The sequence below is a fragment of the Copidosoma floridanum genome, unplaced genomic scaffold (assembly GCF_036245765.1).
Source record: "Copidosoma floridanum isolate Cflo_tuat_1 unplaced genomic scaffold, Cflo_Japanese_pri ptg000020l, whole genome shotgun sequence".
Lineage (NCBI taxonomy): Eukaryota > Metazoa > Arthropoda > Insecta > Hymenoptera > Encyrtidae > Copidosoma > Copidosoma floridanum.
The window spans coordinates 32,090,241-32,108,352 of record NW_028321897.1 but is presented as its reverse complement, the minus strand read 5'-3'; the positions used below and the strand labels follow the sequence as shown (position 1 = coordinate 32,108,352).

Sequence of the window (18,112 nt, the reverse complement as noted above, 5' to 3'; positions counted from 1 at the left end):
TTATAAATTGAACAACAACAATTCGCGCAAATTTTTGAATTTTCTGGGACCGATAGATAAATATTTCTCATTGAGTTTGGGAATACGAAATAGATCTTTAGAAGATCAGTGATTGATAAGTTTCAAAGGATAAATGCATCTTTTAGCTATCGTGAATAAACGATTGTCATAATCACTTAATTTGGATTGACTTTTGCAGAACAATCAAGTGTGAATGTCTTCGTAAAATGGCTTATTTGAAGAGTCCTGTTTCACAAATTAAGTGTGGGTTAATTATTTTGGCAAATACTCCATCTATATCAAGTTGAATAAATTTAAATCTGCAAGGCATTTATAATGAATTAAGAACTAAAATACGCTTAATGTATAGACGGTTCTTTTAATTCTACCTTAAAATCATTTTCAAAATCAAAGATTCTATTTTAGTTGTACAAAACTATGTTAAGTAATAAAGTACAAGCACACTTTATTGTTAGATAAATAATTAAATATCATGAGGCTAATAATATTAGCTAACTTAAGCGGAGCGCAGAGCAGCACCGTGCCGGCCCGTAGCACGTGTTTAGAAGGCCGATCGTTTACTCTTTGCTATCGTTTTACTCGAATTTTTCAGTGAGAGCACGCTGCGAAAAAGGCGTTTTCAACGTAAAAAAATCTTAACTTTCTATATAGGCTATCAAAAAAAAATTTTTTAAATGCCTTTCTAAATAGCATGCTTTGTGTTTTTTTTCAGTGAAAATGAAATTTTTTCAAAAAACTAACCACACTCCTAGGAAGCTGACTGAAAAATACATCGGAAATGCTGTTTGCAACATATTTTTTTAAGATAGGAATGAGGCCGAGAAAATGAGCTGAAAACAATGGTTTTTAGCGCTCGCGCGGCGGGCCTGGGACATTTTACGTGAAATGCCTAATTTACGAAAAAGAAAAAAAAATTGTCTTGAAAGACGAGATAACTTTTTAATGTTTATCACGCCATTTGATTATTTTTTCCCATAAATATTTTAAATCGATTTGGTAGCTATTTCAAGAGTTAAACCTTACAATGTTAAGGGTCAGGGTTTAAGTCATAATAAATTAAATAATAAATAAGTAAATCTAATACTTACGTATCGTTGACAAATAAAAAAAAAAGTATGGAATAGTATCAAAACGTATACGGAGTTTAACACATGTATTTTATTTTTACTAGCGTTTCTTGCGACTTGATATAAGTATCAAACAATCGACCCCTATTATTGACGTCATCAAAATTGTTAAATGTTATTTTAATACAATAAAAGTCATTACTAGAATATTTTCAAGTTTCTTATTCATCTAACCATAAATAATTTTCACTCGCAAGATGGATGTGCCATTTATGTCATTTTTGATGGTAGGAACTGGGTTTGATAGAATGAAACGTTCAAGACTTGTTTTTAATAAATTCATTCACTTTTTAAAACAATCTTAAATTTTTTTTTTCAATATCATGGTAAGTTGATATTAATATAAGACATATTTTACAAAGTTTTAAGGCTTGACAGAAATCATAGACGGGATGAAAAATAGTTAAATTATCTTTTTTTTCGGTTATTTATTTTAAATTATTACAATAATTGTGAAATAATCTCGAGAATTCTGGAATTCGGAAGTTACATAAACTTTTTTTTTTCATTACTTACAAAATTCATAATGTTAGTCTTCTTTCATGAAAACGGGAATAAAAGTTGCATGCAAATTTGAAATAGAAGAAAATTCAAAGGTATGTTTCTTATAGATAAATTTATGAAACATGCTATGTGGCTACTAATAAAGTATTACATACAAAAGAAACTTTTAAATAGGCTAATTCTACTCGGATAATTGAGGCTAAAAAGGTTGGCATTGAGGTCCGATCAAATTTTGTTCAAACAAAATAAAAACTATTTTTCAAGTGTGATTTATGCATCTTGAATATTAATATCGTGAGTATACTGTACAAAATTTCAAAAATAATTATTGCTTCCTCATACCCAGATCAATGGGTGTACGTGTATAAAATTAATATATTTCCTCATGACACTATCATAATAACGGCTGTATATACTTCTTAAATAACTTTTTTTTGTAAATGTTTCTATAGGTGTTCATTACATCATTGTTAAACTTGTCTTTAAATTTTTTCAATTATTTTTAACATTTTTTTATTGTATTCGGTTGATCTTTGTTACCATTTTGGGTGGTAGATAATAACTTCTTTATTACAGCAGATGCTTCTAATTTTTTTCAAAAAGATGTATTAAAGGCTGTATAACGTTACAATTCCATTATTTGGCTGATTACTCTGTTTTTCTTAATGTAAGGATTTAACCCATTCAAACTGTGAAAATTTTTTTTGATATTAAATTTTTTCTTCTTTTTTAACTGTTTACTTTCACTATATAACAAAGAAAAAATAAGAATAATAATGTAAAAGCGATTTTTCTATAGGTAATAGCACTGTCCGTAATTTTTGTGGCACTCCTAAGAGCCGTGGAAAAAAGGTTAAATGCAATGTTTCATTTGTGACATTTTTCGATTTGTTATAACCTTAATGTTTGGTCATCATTATGTACATTTTTTTACGCGTTGCAATTATTTTCTTTTGAATTACTTCCATTTTTTTTAGGTGGCGCATTAGAGGGCTGCAGGAGTTAAAAAAAAACTGCAATTTTGGTGGTGTTGTTGCTATAACTGTTAGTTTTCATTTTTTTGCTATACATTACAAAAGGAAAAAAAAATTTATCAACCGTTATAATTAGGAATGTATGTACTGGTTGTCGTAGTTCTATTGTTTTGCATCCTGCAAGTTTCGTTGATGACTCTGTTTTTCATGTCTCTATTATCCTTTGCTTTCACTATCTTTTTTTTTTTAAAGCGGAACTTTCATGTGAATTTGTTATTTTTAAATTTTTTTGTGATTTTATATTGTGAGTTTTGTAATTACACCAGTTATCAACACATACATTTCGTTATGCATATTACACTTTATATTGTGTATGCACACTTTCCTTCTGATAGTTTTATTAAAAAATATACTGGAGTCTCTGTCATTAGTGACCTAAATTTGATGAGTGTCTTCATTGTTTATTCTAGTAGTTTAGTGAGCGTATCTATATTTCTGAGCTTCAAACGCTGAACTAATTTTGCCTTATTTTATTATAATACTATAGTAGACATTTTTCGTGGGATAAGTACTCTGCTTTTAATAAAAACTAATATTCTTAATAAAGTATTTTAATAGAAACTTGATAATTTTCAATAAGTATTAAATTCAATACATCGTGACAAAAATTTTTAAACTTTGCAAATTATATTTCTAACATGTGTTGAGATGCGCAGTATAAGTGTTTATTACAAAAAACAAGGTACAAATTGTATTCCCGAAAAACAGCCAAATACAAGTCTTAAGTCAAAAAACTATAAGGCACTAAACCTTTAAGAATTCAGAAAACGTGACGTTGTAAGTTATATATATATATATATATATATATATTTTATTAATTAATATTTATATAATAAATATTCAAATATAAATATATGTATACATGTTTATAAAAAGTGACTTATGCGGACTTTACGTGCTTTTAACATATATATTAATAACATGGTAGAATTATGCGGACGTCCACATAATTCCACTTTTGTCCTTATAATAACCCTTACATATACGTAATTGTCCGCATAAATTACTATTCATTAACATATATTTATATTATATATATATATACATACATGTTTACAAAACGTGGCTTATGCAGGCATTAGGTGCTTTTCAGATATGTATACACATATATTATTAACATTAGGAAGATGTGCGGACTATTCGCATAAGCATGATTTTGTACCTATGTAATTTATTCTTCCTAATAATGTCTGCATAAGTCACATTTGATCAACACACAGAAATGTTAGTTAACTAAATCGTACGACGTGTAAGTTCTCTATTGATGACTATAGCTAGATTACAGAAAATCCCAAAATCCTAGCTATGAGGAGATGTAAAATAGTTAATTATGCAAGGAGATAATGGGCAGTGTACATCTAGAAAATTAAAAATTTTACTCCTGTGGTACATATGCGATTTTTTAATATACCTTGCCATAAAGTTTATTCCGCATGTAAAGGGAGAGTCGTTTGACTTGTTCAAGAAATATTTTTTTGACATATGGTTAAGGAGGTTTGAGAAAAAAGTTCAAAATGTAGGATCGTGCCAAAAAAAATGAATGCTATATTTGAGCATATCAGGACTGCACATGAATTTTTCCAGATTTTTCACCAGCGGAGATTTTTGAGAAAATAATTATTAAATATTGACAGTCTAACACAGTCTCTTATGAGAGAACAGGGTTAAGTTGCCTTTTAATTGAAAATTAGGGCACATAATAAGTGTGTTGGATTCAAAAAATACGATACGTTAGTACAAAAGAAAGACGCTCAACAGAAAAAATCACGACTCACCAGGCATTTAAAAAAAATATAATCAATTATAGTCGTACAGTTTGAAGTTTGTTGAGTGCAAGATGAAATGCGCGGTAAAGGGAGTACATCTGCGCGGGCAGGGGGGACCCTTCGTTCTTCACCTCTCTGAATGATAATCCCAAACCTCCTTAAAATACAGTGCTCTTTAATATTCAAATTCAATGAAAAACTATTCTACTGTTATAACTAGTTTTATTTTAATCATCCGTTGCCAAGTTCATTGAGGTTGAGAGTATCGCTAATGCCATAATAAAAAACAGGAATGTGTTTTACGTATACAAGCAGCCATAACCAGCTAATCGCATCTAAGAAGCTGTAAAATGTAAAAGCATTGCTAAAAATCAGCTGTTTGACATTGTTTATATGTGTAAAACATAGAGCTGATTGCTTTATTATAACAGTAGTGACGTTACTAACCTTAGATAAATTGGCAAATAATTTTCAGAACATAATTCATAAAGAAGCAAGGGGTACAGCTGTCTGTAAGCGAAAGTGACATAAACAGCATTCCTCTATTCCAGCCCCATGTTTGGCTCGAGTACGGCTTCAGTGCAAACACTAAACGTCTAAGCCAATCGATGTAATCAGTAAGAGAGAGAGAGACCGATCGTTTCTTGTATATCTTTCTTTGTCGATGTCACAAGATTGGAGCTCTTGTTCACTCTATACTTGAATGTCTGTGATTTAACCAATACCTCATTCTCGTTGAATTAATCAGTCAGTGGATCATTTTCTTACATACTTATGCATGATACAAATGCATGAAGGGCTCTACGAATATAAAAATAAAGAGCAAACGATGCGATAAAGACGAATAGCATAATAACTGCCGTTACTTGTCATCGGCATTAGTATGGAAAAAAAATTTTTAATCGTGCCAACCGGGAAAATAGCTGAAAATCATATTCAAATTAATTCTTCATATTTCTCTGATCCTTGGAGCTTTCGGATCAAGTATTTCTTAAATAAAATTTGATGCCAAATAAAAAATTGTAATCCGATGCGGTCGATACTTGATGTATGATGGATCTAAAATCAGGTTTTAAGTTATTTTTAGGTGATTTTCGCCAATTTAACGTTATTCTACGGGATTCAAATAAATTTAATTTCGTAATTATTCTACAATTCAAAGGCAAAAGTCAATAAAGTTTTATTTTTAAGCCGTTTTCAAGTAATTTTTCCAACTTTAGCGTTATTTTTGTCCTATACAGATTTTTTAAAAAGATTTTTCAAAAACACTTTTTTTGCGTTAGATTAACCAGGAAACTCAATTTTTCACGCTGTTTAAAACTATTTAATACTAATAGAGTTGCAATTCAGTCAACACCTACAATGTGGTGAACACTTTTATAATTTTGTAGAAATTAAGATCAGTGATCCGTTGGGGGTGAGGCAGGAAAATGACAAACATGAGTATTTAACATTTCCCATTATAAAACTCTTTTCGTAGAGTTCTTTCAGGCATACGTACAATATTTGCTTTGGCCCAGTATATACAGCAAGGTTAGGAAAAAAGAAGAGAAAAGGAATGGATTTGAACACGTTACATCCTAGATCGTTAGAGGGACTCATCAGTGTGGCTGTACCAACGATCTTATCCACAGATTCCGGTGTCGCAAGATAGGTATTTAGCGTGTGATATGAATTCACATACCATGGATTTATGTATGATGAAGCAGAAGGGCCAGGACGAACAGTGCAGGATGTTGTACAACATTTTTATTTGTCGTGAATCTCTCTCTGATCCAAGACTCAAAATGTAAACATTTATTAGTTAAAGTACCCTCCACTGTTACATGATGTTGAAGTTAAGATCAGTGATCTATTAGGGGTGAGACAGGAAAATGACTTACGAAAATATTTAACATTCATTATGAAAAAATGACATACGAAAGTATTTAACATTTGTTATGGGAAATGTTAAATACTTCCGTATGTCATTTTCCTACCTCACCCCCAATGGATCACTGATCTTAACTTCCACATCATGTAACAGCGTAGGGTGCTTCAACTAATAAATATTTATATTTTGAGTCTTGGATCAGAGAGACTTGCGAAAAATATAAATATTATTATAATATAAAAAAAAATATAGGTTGCACAACATCTTGCTCTGTTCGTCCTGGTCCTTCTGCTTTATCATACATAAATCCATGGTATGTGAATTCATATCACACGCTAAATACCTATCTTGCGACACCGGAATCTGTGGATAAGATCGTTGGTACAGCCACACTGATGAGTCCCTCTAACGATCTAGGATGTAACGTGTTCAAATCCATTCCTTTTCTCTTCTTTTTTCCTAACCTTGCTGTATATACTGGGCCAATGCAAATATTGGACATATGCATCAAAGAGCTCTACAAAAAGAGTTTTATTTTGGAAAATATTAAATACTCTTATATGTTGTTTTACTGCATAACCCCCAACGGATCAATGATCTTAATTTCTACATCATTAACAGCGGAGGGTGGTTAATTAAAAAAAAATGTTCACAATATCATAATTTGATTTGGACACAATTATATTTATTTTCATCATCATAATACAAATAAAAATAAAAGAAATTTATCAATTTTTCATTCACTGAAATTTACTAGCGTTTTATCTAAGGTTGTTCATTGATCACAAAATCTTTCCTACATAGGTACGCTAACGGCCCCTTCGCCCAAGACTCACTAAATAAAACACCGTAGCGTGTTGACATGTAATGTAAAACGTTTCAAGTTAAAAATTTTACATCTATTCCTGATACTTCTCAGCACAAAAATCTTCTTATTGAAAACATATTTGTTCGGAATCCGTACAGTTTATTTGGTCAAATAATAAGCTGTAAGGAGTAAAAAAACTGTAGTTATGCTGAAAAGTACCGTACGTTCCTTATGCCATAGAGTAATCGCGGCATTTCTCCGTAAAGGCGGCATATGCGTGCGAAGTAGAAGACGCCGTCTTGTCCTTCTTCCGTGTTGCCTTCTCTGTAGAAGACGCGACGATCTCGAGCATCGAGATGCGTTGTTCAATGAAACGCACGAGCGTTTCCAGTGCAGGAGGCTCGTGGGTACTGCTGAGCGATGACTCCCATTCTCGGAAAGTTCGAGCGTCGAGTTTCCGAGCTGTAACAGCGACCACCAAGTCATCCCACTGGTCCGTCGGACGCTTAAGCTGTTTAAGTGCAGCCAAGGCATTTACAGTGCCACTGAGCAATGCCTTGAGTTCGAGCGGCGATTCGTTGCTTACAGCCGGCGCGGCTAGCAAATCGCGAGTTAGCGCGGCAACCAAGCGCCGCTTGTTTGCATAATGATCCTCCAACCTTTTCCATGCAGCCTCGAAGTTGGCGTCGATTACCTGGATCGTCCTCAACAATTCAGCCGCCTCGCCTTGCACATGCGTCTTGAGGTGCTGAAGCTTCTCGACGTTGGAAAGTCGAGAATCGTTGACTATGATCGCAGAGAACAGATCCTTAAACTCGAGCCAGTCGTTGAAATGTCCGGAAAATTTGGGCACAGCAATGGACGGCAGGTTGCGAGAGTTAGCTGGTGGAACAGGAGCTGGGTCTGATGCGGGCTATGCAGGAAGTTTTCCGAGCTGTTCAGCCAAATTAGCTGCCAAATCGAGGTAAGCTTCTTCGGAGATTTCGTAGCTGTCTTCATTGAAATAGCCGATGTCCTTAGTATCGTCTGGAGCAATGTTGAGAATCCTGAGATGAGTGTCCTTGAAGTCATCCCAGTTTATTCGTAGTTGCTGTATACGGCTCTCGATGATTGCACGAGTAAACTTATCCTTGCCGCGCTTCTTGAGATTTTCGTAAGCATTGCTAATGCTTTTGTACAACTCCTGTTGACGCTTAAGTAAAATTTTGAGTTCCTTGACGTCTGCCATGAAGCAGTCGATGTCGCGATGAAGCGCTTGATAATAGGGCTGAGTGTTGGCAGCTAACGACCGCCCGCCTTGGCAAATTCAAGCACGGAGAGCATGCACACACTCCGATTCCTTGAATGACTGACTACTGCAGCTTCGCGAGAGCGCGTTCACCTACACGGCATCAAATGGTCAAGGCAAAATTCAAGGCTTCACTGAGCACTAGCACATATCCACTCCTGCACTGACCGTCGGTCCCTGGAACCACGCTCTGCTACCAAAAATGTTTACGAGGGAAGGGGTTTTATGCTGCTCCCAATCTAGTTCAGTCGTGTAGAGATGGAAGTGGTTTACGGCGGAAAATAAATATAACGCAAATGTGCAATAAAAATATTTACAATTTATTTACAGTGCTTAAATTATGAAAATGTGCTCAAGTGAAGGCAAGCGGAGAGAAGCTTTCTCTGCCGCCGCGGCGCGCTAACTAACATACTATGCTCGCAGAGCAATATTTATAGAGACAAAAGTTAAAGTAGAAATTCTAGTACATTGATAAATAAAGGTACAAGAGTAAAGGTAAAACGGTCTCTTGGGCATTGCAAATGTACGCGATGATAAAGGCGTATGATCGGAAAATTACTTCAACTTTAATACAAGAATAACAAACGTGACGCAATTTGAATTTAGAAAAGGTTTGTCGGCAAATATTCAGGTACAAAACTGAACAGGCTGTATTGTATCAACTTCATTAAGTTGCAATATATTTATTGGCAGGGTAGTTCGTCGTTCGATGGCCCTAAAAAAAATTTCCGAGCTAAACTCTTTCTTGATTTAAGTTTCCAGCAACCGCGAATGCCTGGATACCTTAGGAAGCCGTTGTGGCTGCCAGAACTGCCCAGGGTTATTTTTCCTGGCTTGATGTTGAAGCCAAATCTCCGGTAGCCCTAAAACGGTTAGAAGAATGGTCATGAAACCTCAAAATGCTAGAGGAGATCGTGCTCTGGTTAGACACGTCTCCTGGTGTTTCACCAGACACGATATAGTTTAGAACACCTTTTTTGATGGCACTCGTTAATCTTGGTGGTTCAGGATGGAGTTCCACGTAAATCTCTTGTCTGTTAGAAAACAGTGATTTCAGTAGCCGGGATACCCATCTGCACGACTCCCAGCTTTAGGCTTCATGCACTGCCGATGATCGACTGTGTTATTTAAACTTTGCTCAGGGATGTAATAACCAGACTTACTTCATTCTATTGCAGGCAGCTTAGATTTAACTTCTACGCCACCTAGCGGATCCTACTAAACAAAAGTGAAAAGCTAGCGTATTTTTACAAAATTTTACGCTTATTTATTGCTATTGTTATTAATTTTTTCAAGATAAAAACTATACTAAAACCATCTAGGAAGTGTCAAGAATCAGCAATCGAAATTCGAGCAAGATCGGTTGAGTAGTTTTCATGGTTAGTGATTACAACGGTTTGAGCTTAGCTTCGCTTTATATATTAGTAAGATTAAGTCCTCTGGTTATGGATATTTTTGATTCAAATCTAGTTCGAAAAAAGTTTATAAATGTAATGTCTGCAGGGTAAATATAATAAATTTTCTCATAGCGTTTGTTCCAGAACAAGTGCTGCACTATTTGAGCTTCTTAAATGAGTATTAGCGGCATAACAGCAGAATGTTTTAATTTTTTTAGCCAGACTACAATTAACTAGAACTTTGTAAGAGCTTCTGCAAGAGTTACTATTAATTATAATCCAGAACAATTACTTTTAATATTCTACTTTCTTGATTGTCACTTACAAGAATTGGCAAACGATAAATTTCATTTCTTAACCAAGTATCAGGTACGCTTTTGCCATCAAAATAAAGAATAGCTGTCGTAAGATTTTTATTAAATTACAATTTTAGTTCGCTTAATTGTTTTCTGTAATTAATAGTTGTCTCTAGAAAACGAGAAACAATGTAAAGTTAATAGTTAAAATTCGTTACCTTAGGTATTAGTTCAAACGCATTTTAATTGAACAAAGTTTCTGATTAAAACACTGCAATCATCAGTTTTGCTGGCCCGTCGGTGGTAACTAATCTACTACTAAAAGAAATATAATTTAGGCGTTCGAATAACGATTACATTAAAAAAACTTATTTCATGGTTTAAAACATTTTATAAATTTTATTCAAGTGAAATAGTGAAATTTAAAAAGTCATTATTAAAATAAAAGTAATTATTTTATTCTGATAAGATTAGTAAATATATAGTACAAATTTATTTAATGTATCCATGTTTTGCATCATTAAAACAAAATTTTGCGAAATTTTACTGATATTGTTTACAATAATATGACTTTTCTCATTCTTAAATTAATTTTGTAGCGTTGGAGCTAGTTGTAAAGCTCTTTCTAAACGTCTCTTAGTATTACGCTAAAGACATTAGTGTTTGAAGCACCTTCTTTTTTTTATACTCGGGTGTTTTAGTGATCTAAGGTGGGTTGACTGGTTCGTAATGCTTTCCCGTTAAAGACTGCTGCGATCTTTCAAGTTTGATTTTCCTTTATAGATGTTAGGTTCTCCCAGCACAGACGTTGGAGAGCATCGATGATTCCTGGTTAAATGCTTGGAGTCGAGAGGGTAATATAGAGTCATCGGTCGCCGGGATTTCCAGCCTTGCGACAAACAACTCCGCTCGTGACGTCTGCCAGTGAATGACTGAATTAGTTTAATAGTGGCCGGCTTTATATCGTATTTTAGTCGATGAATCGTTTCCGAAAATGGTAGTTACAATGTATTTGTTGACAATGCCGTTAAACCATAGGTGGCCCTTAAAAGAACCGATGAGATTGATGGTTCAGTAAGGAACGTAAATAACTATACTGGCCCTGAAAAGGGCCAGTGGTAAAACTTACAGTTATTTTTTATTATTATTATTAATTATATATTAGTAAGATATAAAAGCTTCTTTAACTACTTTTTTACAACTTCCTTTTATACATAAGTTAAAATTTCTTGTGCTTAAGAAAAAAATTTTTAACACTTGCTCATTATAAGGCAGCCGTTTTTTAATAATCTATGGAATTACATAACTAATTTGATACATATATATCTCTTAATTAACATTGAACTGACATTTAAGTTAGTCGAATTTCGTTTACTAGGAATAAAAACTGTAACAAAAACAAGGGGATCGCGAGACCCATAGGAAGAACAAAGCTCTTTAAGAATAAGTACTGCATTCATGTAGTTCAGTAAAACAAAAACTTGAAAAACGAATAAAAAAATAAAACAAAATAAAAAAATTAGTTTAAGTATCGTGAGTACTAAACTAATTTTTCTATTTTATTTTATTTTCCATTCGTTTTTCAAGTTTTTGTTTTACTGAACAACATGAATGCGGTACTTATTCTTATAGAGCTTGGTTCTTCCTATGGGTCTCGCGACCCCTCTGTTACCTGGGAAATTGTGTTTCTTTATTTTATGATGTTTTTCGACACACATCTCATGTTTAAAGAACTTTGTTCCTACCGTGGGTCACATGACCCATTTATACACCCTGGTTTGTTTCCTTTAAATTTGTTTATCTTTATTTAATTTCCTTTATTTTATTAATTTTTTTATTTATTCTTTTTCTTTTCATTTCTTTTCTTTTTTTTTTTTTTTTTTTTTTTTTTTTTTTTTTTTTTTTCATTCCATTGCATTTTTTCATGTCTTCTTTGTTTTCATTTCATTTTTTTTTATTTGATTTCTTTTTTTTTTTTTCATTATTTTACAAATTTTTTTTTAAACTAAACAGATTCTTAAACTATTGATGTAGTTATTGCTTACGCGTGAAAACTGAACATCAAAACGCACTTTGCACCGACAAAAAATCACTATCACAAAATGTTAACACTCAAGTTATTGACACGTTGCAACAAGAGGAAAGTTCACCTCAAATTAAAATACACATGCTTTCTACGTATCACTCAAACTCGCTTTTTCTTACAAAGACGACTGTCAGATAGGGGAGGAATGTCTTAAGCGGGTAGTGTCATAATGTATAGTCAATACGTGTTCTGAAATACATCATGTGTTCCGAAACAGACAAGTGAAAATAAATGTGGCAATGCCGCATGAGGCGAAAGCCCTTGTATATCTATACGTATAAGTATAGATACGTTCGGAGGTTATATCATAGGTTAACATTGAATTGGTAGTGAAATCTCCATTGCAACATCCTCACGGATCTTTAAATGCACACTTTTAATTTGTCATAACTAAACAGCGGTGAAACTACGGGTGCTCTTCATGAAATATGATGTTTAAAACATACTATTTTACATTATACTTCAATTTCAGCAGTTTGAAATTTTTTTTATCGCAATCTGTAACATACTTTTATTCAAATAAAAATACGTGTTGAATAGATAATTTATTTCTTGAAAACGGTAAAGCTACGGTGTCTGAAATTTTAATATATTACTCTACACATAATTGTTAGCTTATACCAATTTTTTCAAGGCATTCCTAAATTTTTTTAATTATTTCGGTCGTAATTCATAATTGATGACAGACGGTGCCACCATGTGAGAGCCAACAAAAACTTTAAGCTGACATTCGAAAACTATCTGAAATACATTTCACATAGAATTTTATATACACACACACATATATATATATATATATATATATATAGAAATTTTTTATACAATTATTTATTGACATTTTGTCCTAAACTGCCAATCAAATTTGAAATAAGCACTCTCAAAAATCATTAAAATCATATGTAACTTTATATTTATGTGTATAAAAATTATTTATACAATTATTTAATAACATTGTGCTATTATTTGCTTGTCAAGTTCGAAAAAAGCTCCCTCAAAAACCATTAAAATCATACGTAACTCAATATATATATATATATATATATATATATATACACACACATATATTGATCCTTCATAATGTATTGATTAATTTAATTAATTAATTTTATAACTATTTAGCATTTTGACATAATTTGTTCATCAAATTCGAAATAAGCGGCCTTAAAAACTATTGAAACGATATATAACTCAAAATATACATATATCATGACCTTACATAATTTATTTATTTATTAACTTGATAAATTTTTATAGGCGTGTAACTATGTGACATTCTAACATAATTTGTTTATATAATTCGAGATATGCGCCTTTAAAAACTATTGATACGTTCTGCAAATCTATTGTATATGTTTATTTTTATAATTTATGTATTTATCAAAGCATTTATTTATAATAGTATTTATTAGCATTATTTTGTTGCAAAAAAAGCTTAGGTTTCAAATGCATAAAATACTAATATTTAATGCGTAATAAATAACGCGCCTTATTCGATGTAATCTACAAAACCATATTTATGCGAATTAAATTTTTTTTTTAAATTTATTATTTAAAAAATATATTTATCATTTGTAAAGTCAACTAAACAATTTAATAATGTAAAACTGTGTTTCCAGTAGCATATACTTAATGTAGACAATAAGAATTATAGTAGTCGTAACACCTTGATAGCCTTGCGGTTAAAACGCTTGGCTATCAATCAAAAAGTCGTGTGTTTAAATCTCGGTCACTTTTTTTTTTTTTTTTTTAGGAGGAAGCGACTTCTGTTTCATGGAAATCTGTCGTTTTTAAAATTTTAAACCCCCAAGCACGCGACATTAAGAACTTTGTTTTAAAAATTTTTTGAAAAATTTTTGGATCATAAGCCAAAAGTCAATGGGTGGTTAGGTACCTATATATGAAGTTATACTTTTATGGCAGATAATAGATAAATGTGGATGTACATTTTATAAAACAATATTTCAAATACCGAAACCCTTAACCTATTACGATGTTTTGAATGTAGTGCAACTATTCTTGTAATTAAAATATTCGGTAACTAGGCTTGGTGTGAATAAGTATTTTGACATTAAATTAACAATTAACAGTATATTACGATCCAAGGAACGAAAGTAACGGCACTCATTTCTAAGTGTAGGAACTCACACCCCGGAACATGATGCCGTAGTTTCTTTCCAATGCCTGTATTCGATACTAATCACTATCTTTCTTTTATAACAGGATTTTAAGGAGAAAAATGCAACACAATCTCTCAGGAGAAAATAGCATTTACTGCTTATGAGGGAAAGTATTTTAGCATTCTTTGCGAGGAAATTGCCTCTCAAGCCGAAGGCGGGGGGGGACTGTGCACAGAATATTAAAATACTTTTCGTACGAGCAGTATATGCGATTCCCTACCTGGAAGGAGTGTTGCACTTTGATTTCTGAAAACAGGAAACAAAGTCGTACTTTCGGCGGGAGTACGAAAAAAAAATTACTATTATGTAAGTAAAAAAGTGCTGTAAATGTTATTTAACTAAAAAAATCACCATATTTAGTGAAAATTTTTGAAAGGAAGTTCAAACTCCGCAGAAGTGTTTTTTTTTTTTTTTTTTTACGATGTAAATTGGGAAGTTAAAAATTCACTAGTGTCAGTTTTTCTCTAGTCCCGGAACTGACAGTGATGGTAACAATGTATGCCTGTCACATATTTTTTAAACATGAAAATTTTGAAATCGTTGACTTAATTTTGTGCATAACGTGCCCGTTAAAGTGTAAGTTTACGAATATTTTATTTATTTTAATATACTAATATCTCAATCGACTAACCTAACATTTAATAATTAAGTAACAATAAGGAGTTAACATTTTCCGTTATTTGTAATATTGACAGTATAATTTGACACATACATGATAGTAACAGTTCAACAGTAATACTTACTCTTGATGCGTTTATTATTATTTTTACTTTTATTATTAATACGATAGACGAAAAGTAAACAAAAAAAATTCTAAGGGTTGAAGAGAGCTCGAAAAAGCTAATTTATGCAAACATAAGCTCAACTTTTATCTGGTTACTCGAAAGCTACGGGCGCACGACTTTGCTGTGGGCTGAAGAATTATCAAGCTTTCAGAGGTGGCACACTTGTCAGTCAAGTAGTCCCCGTGGATCGGTGGGCCTTGGAGATTTCTAAACTGAGAAAGTGCAAGTTGCTCGTAGTAGCTGATGCAAAGGTCAAGTAGTCATTGGTATGCGCACTGTACTTTGGAAAAATGGACAAAATACGTGCACTCATTTAGAAACCCTATAGTAGACTGCTATCACTGAGCAGATTACACAGTGTCAATAGTTATAGTGTATGTCGATGATTTCACATACGACAGAGCTTGTGCCTCTTTATTTTTCTCACTCTCTCGCTCGTATGTAGAACTCACTGCTGCAGTTGCTGAGTTGCTTATCCTTACCACATCGTGTCTCTCTCTTTCTCTCTCACTCTCTCACTTTCTTCCACACTTTGTCTGGTCTTTTCTGTATATCATATCTGTAATGGTCTCCTCACGCTGAATTTTTTTACATAAAGTTATCATTGTGATTATTATTATTATTATTATTATTATTATTGTTATTATCATTATTAGTATTATTATTATTATTCTTATTGTTATTATTATTCGTGTTATTGTTATTGTCATTATTATTACAATTACTATGTATTATGTAAAAATGGACAAGTAATTTAAACGTTTTTTACATAACTTGATTTCAAACATATTTTTGACATAGACGAATCAACATATTGAGTGATAATAATGTATGGAAAGATAAGCAACCTTAAGTTATAAATTTTTATTATTACTGATGTAATCAATACAATTTCACTTTGAAAAAGATATAATATGAAAAATCAGTAATTCACGATTGTGTGATGTGTTCACGATGAAAATCAGTTTCACTATTCCTGCACTACGCTGCACTGTGTTTCATAGACGTCAAATGACGTTAATACAACTATTACGGCCCAAAATAAGATAGGATACACTGCTTAATTGTAGAGTAGACAAGATTAGAGAACAAGTAGAACCATTGTGGATAAGCCGGTAAGCGATGTACAAGCGTATTTCGACGGCTCGGTAAAAGACAGAGCAAACTCAGATACTTGGTGAAAAAGAATCCAACTCGAAATTTGGGTTGAAAAAGTAGTGAACTGAGATTTGGCTTGCAAAAGGAGCCAATTCAGGTTTGGGTTGAAGACGCAGCCAACTTGGGAGTAATTTTTTTTCATCAAGTTTTGTCGTGGTAGCACTGACATTCACAATAAAGGTACACCTATATAAACAAACACGGATTTTTCAATAATCTTATGTTTCAGTTAAATAATTCATGTTATTGTCATAGAGCATACTACATTTATTCAATTGTGCACTTTACTATTCTGCTGTGATCATAGGAGGGAGAGAAAACGTTAAATAAATATGACTATAATGTTGTATGCGAACGTGCATACATATTAATATACTTCCAAAAATATAGATTTTTTGTGTATGATACCTTATCACTTTTGTACAAGAATATCACAGTTTTTATAAAAATATTATAAAATAGTACGCCGCGTTGATATAGAATTTATGTATTTGATACTTTATACTAAAGTTAAAAAAAAAAATCTTTGTAGTTGAAATAAGTTGTTTTTTCAAGACGAGGTTTCAAAACAAAAAATTAGTTTCAAATTTTTTAAATAACATTCAAAATGAATTACGTCCACAGATTAATCATAGAATTACGTCTAATCGCAGCAGAATTTTAAAGCACATAATTTAATAAGTATAACACGCTCTATTACAATAACAAATTATTTTTTTGAAACATTGGATTATTGAAAAATCTTTGTTTGTTTATATAGGTATACCTTTATCGTAAATGTCAGTGCTACCACAACAAAACTTGATGAAAAAAATTACTCTCGAGTTGGCTGCTTCTTCAATCCAAACTTGAGTTGGCTCCTTTTTTAAGCCAAATCTGAGTTGACTGCTTTTTCAACCCAAATTTCGAGTTGCCTCATTTTTCATCAAGTATCTGAGTTGGCTTTGTCTTTTACCGAGCCGTTGATTTGCTATTTGTGTATCTGACATTCCCTCACTCCTTACGTTTCCACTTACGTCACGTGGTTTCATTTAGTGCTGACAGCTGAGAAAACAGCCTGAAAAACTGGAAGATAAAAGGGCTTTAGATCCAATTATTTGAGTGTTATTTTCAGTTATTTGTAACCCAAAAACATTTTTTATCCAGTTGGCACAGTTTAAATTTTTTGGCGAGAATAATAAATTTATTATCTGTTAAAGAAAGTTTTTAAGAGGCGGCAAAGGCAAAAAAATTTTTGTAAATAAGGGACACCCTACTGGTGAGATTGATTGAGCAACCGGATTAATACAATAACAACAGCTTATATACATACCTACACTTAATGCTTTGTATACGATATATTTTTTAATAGCTTCTTTTAAATCTTTTTACTTTTCAACTAGAACATTTCTTTCTGACCATGAATCCAGCTTTATGAGAATGTAAATTTTTGTCACAAGTAAACAAGAAATGAGTTATAGGACAGGTATATATCACTTGCCCATTTAGACGTGTCAAAATTGGCGGTGTCATGCTAGATCAATGGCAAAGGAATTTTTTTGCATAAATATGTTCATTAGATCCCACACATTAAGAAACTTCATGTTGCTACCACGCAACGCATATTATCATTTTTTTGTGATTCAAGATAAAAAAAAAAATTATACACATACATACAAAATCACAGTAGTTTAGCAAGAATAAATTATCCAGCATGATGCTATTTGTGCTGTGCTACACTGAAAGTAGTGGTTATACTTTGTAAAACTCTAGAAACTATTGAGTACATCTTGTAAAATGTATAAGTATGACT

At 32.4% G+C, this 18,112-nt stretch overlaps 1 protein-coding gene across 5 annotated transcripts in view; it reads right to left on the bottom strand.

Moving 5' to 3' along the window:
• Oga (O-GlcNAcase) overlaps window positions 1-18,112 on the bottom strand; it is a 258,596-nt gene that overhangs the window by 119,634 nt on the left and 120,850 nt on the right. The gene's annotated exons all lie outside the window — the stretch shown is intronic.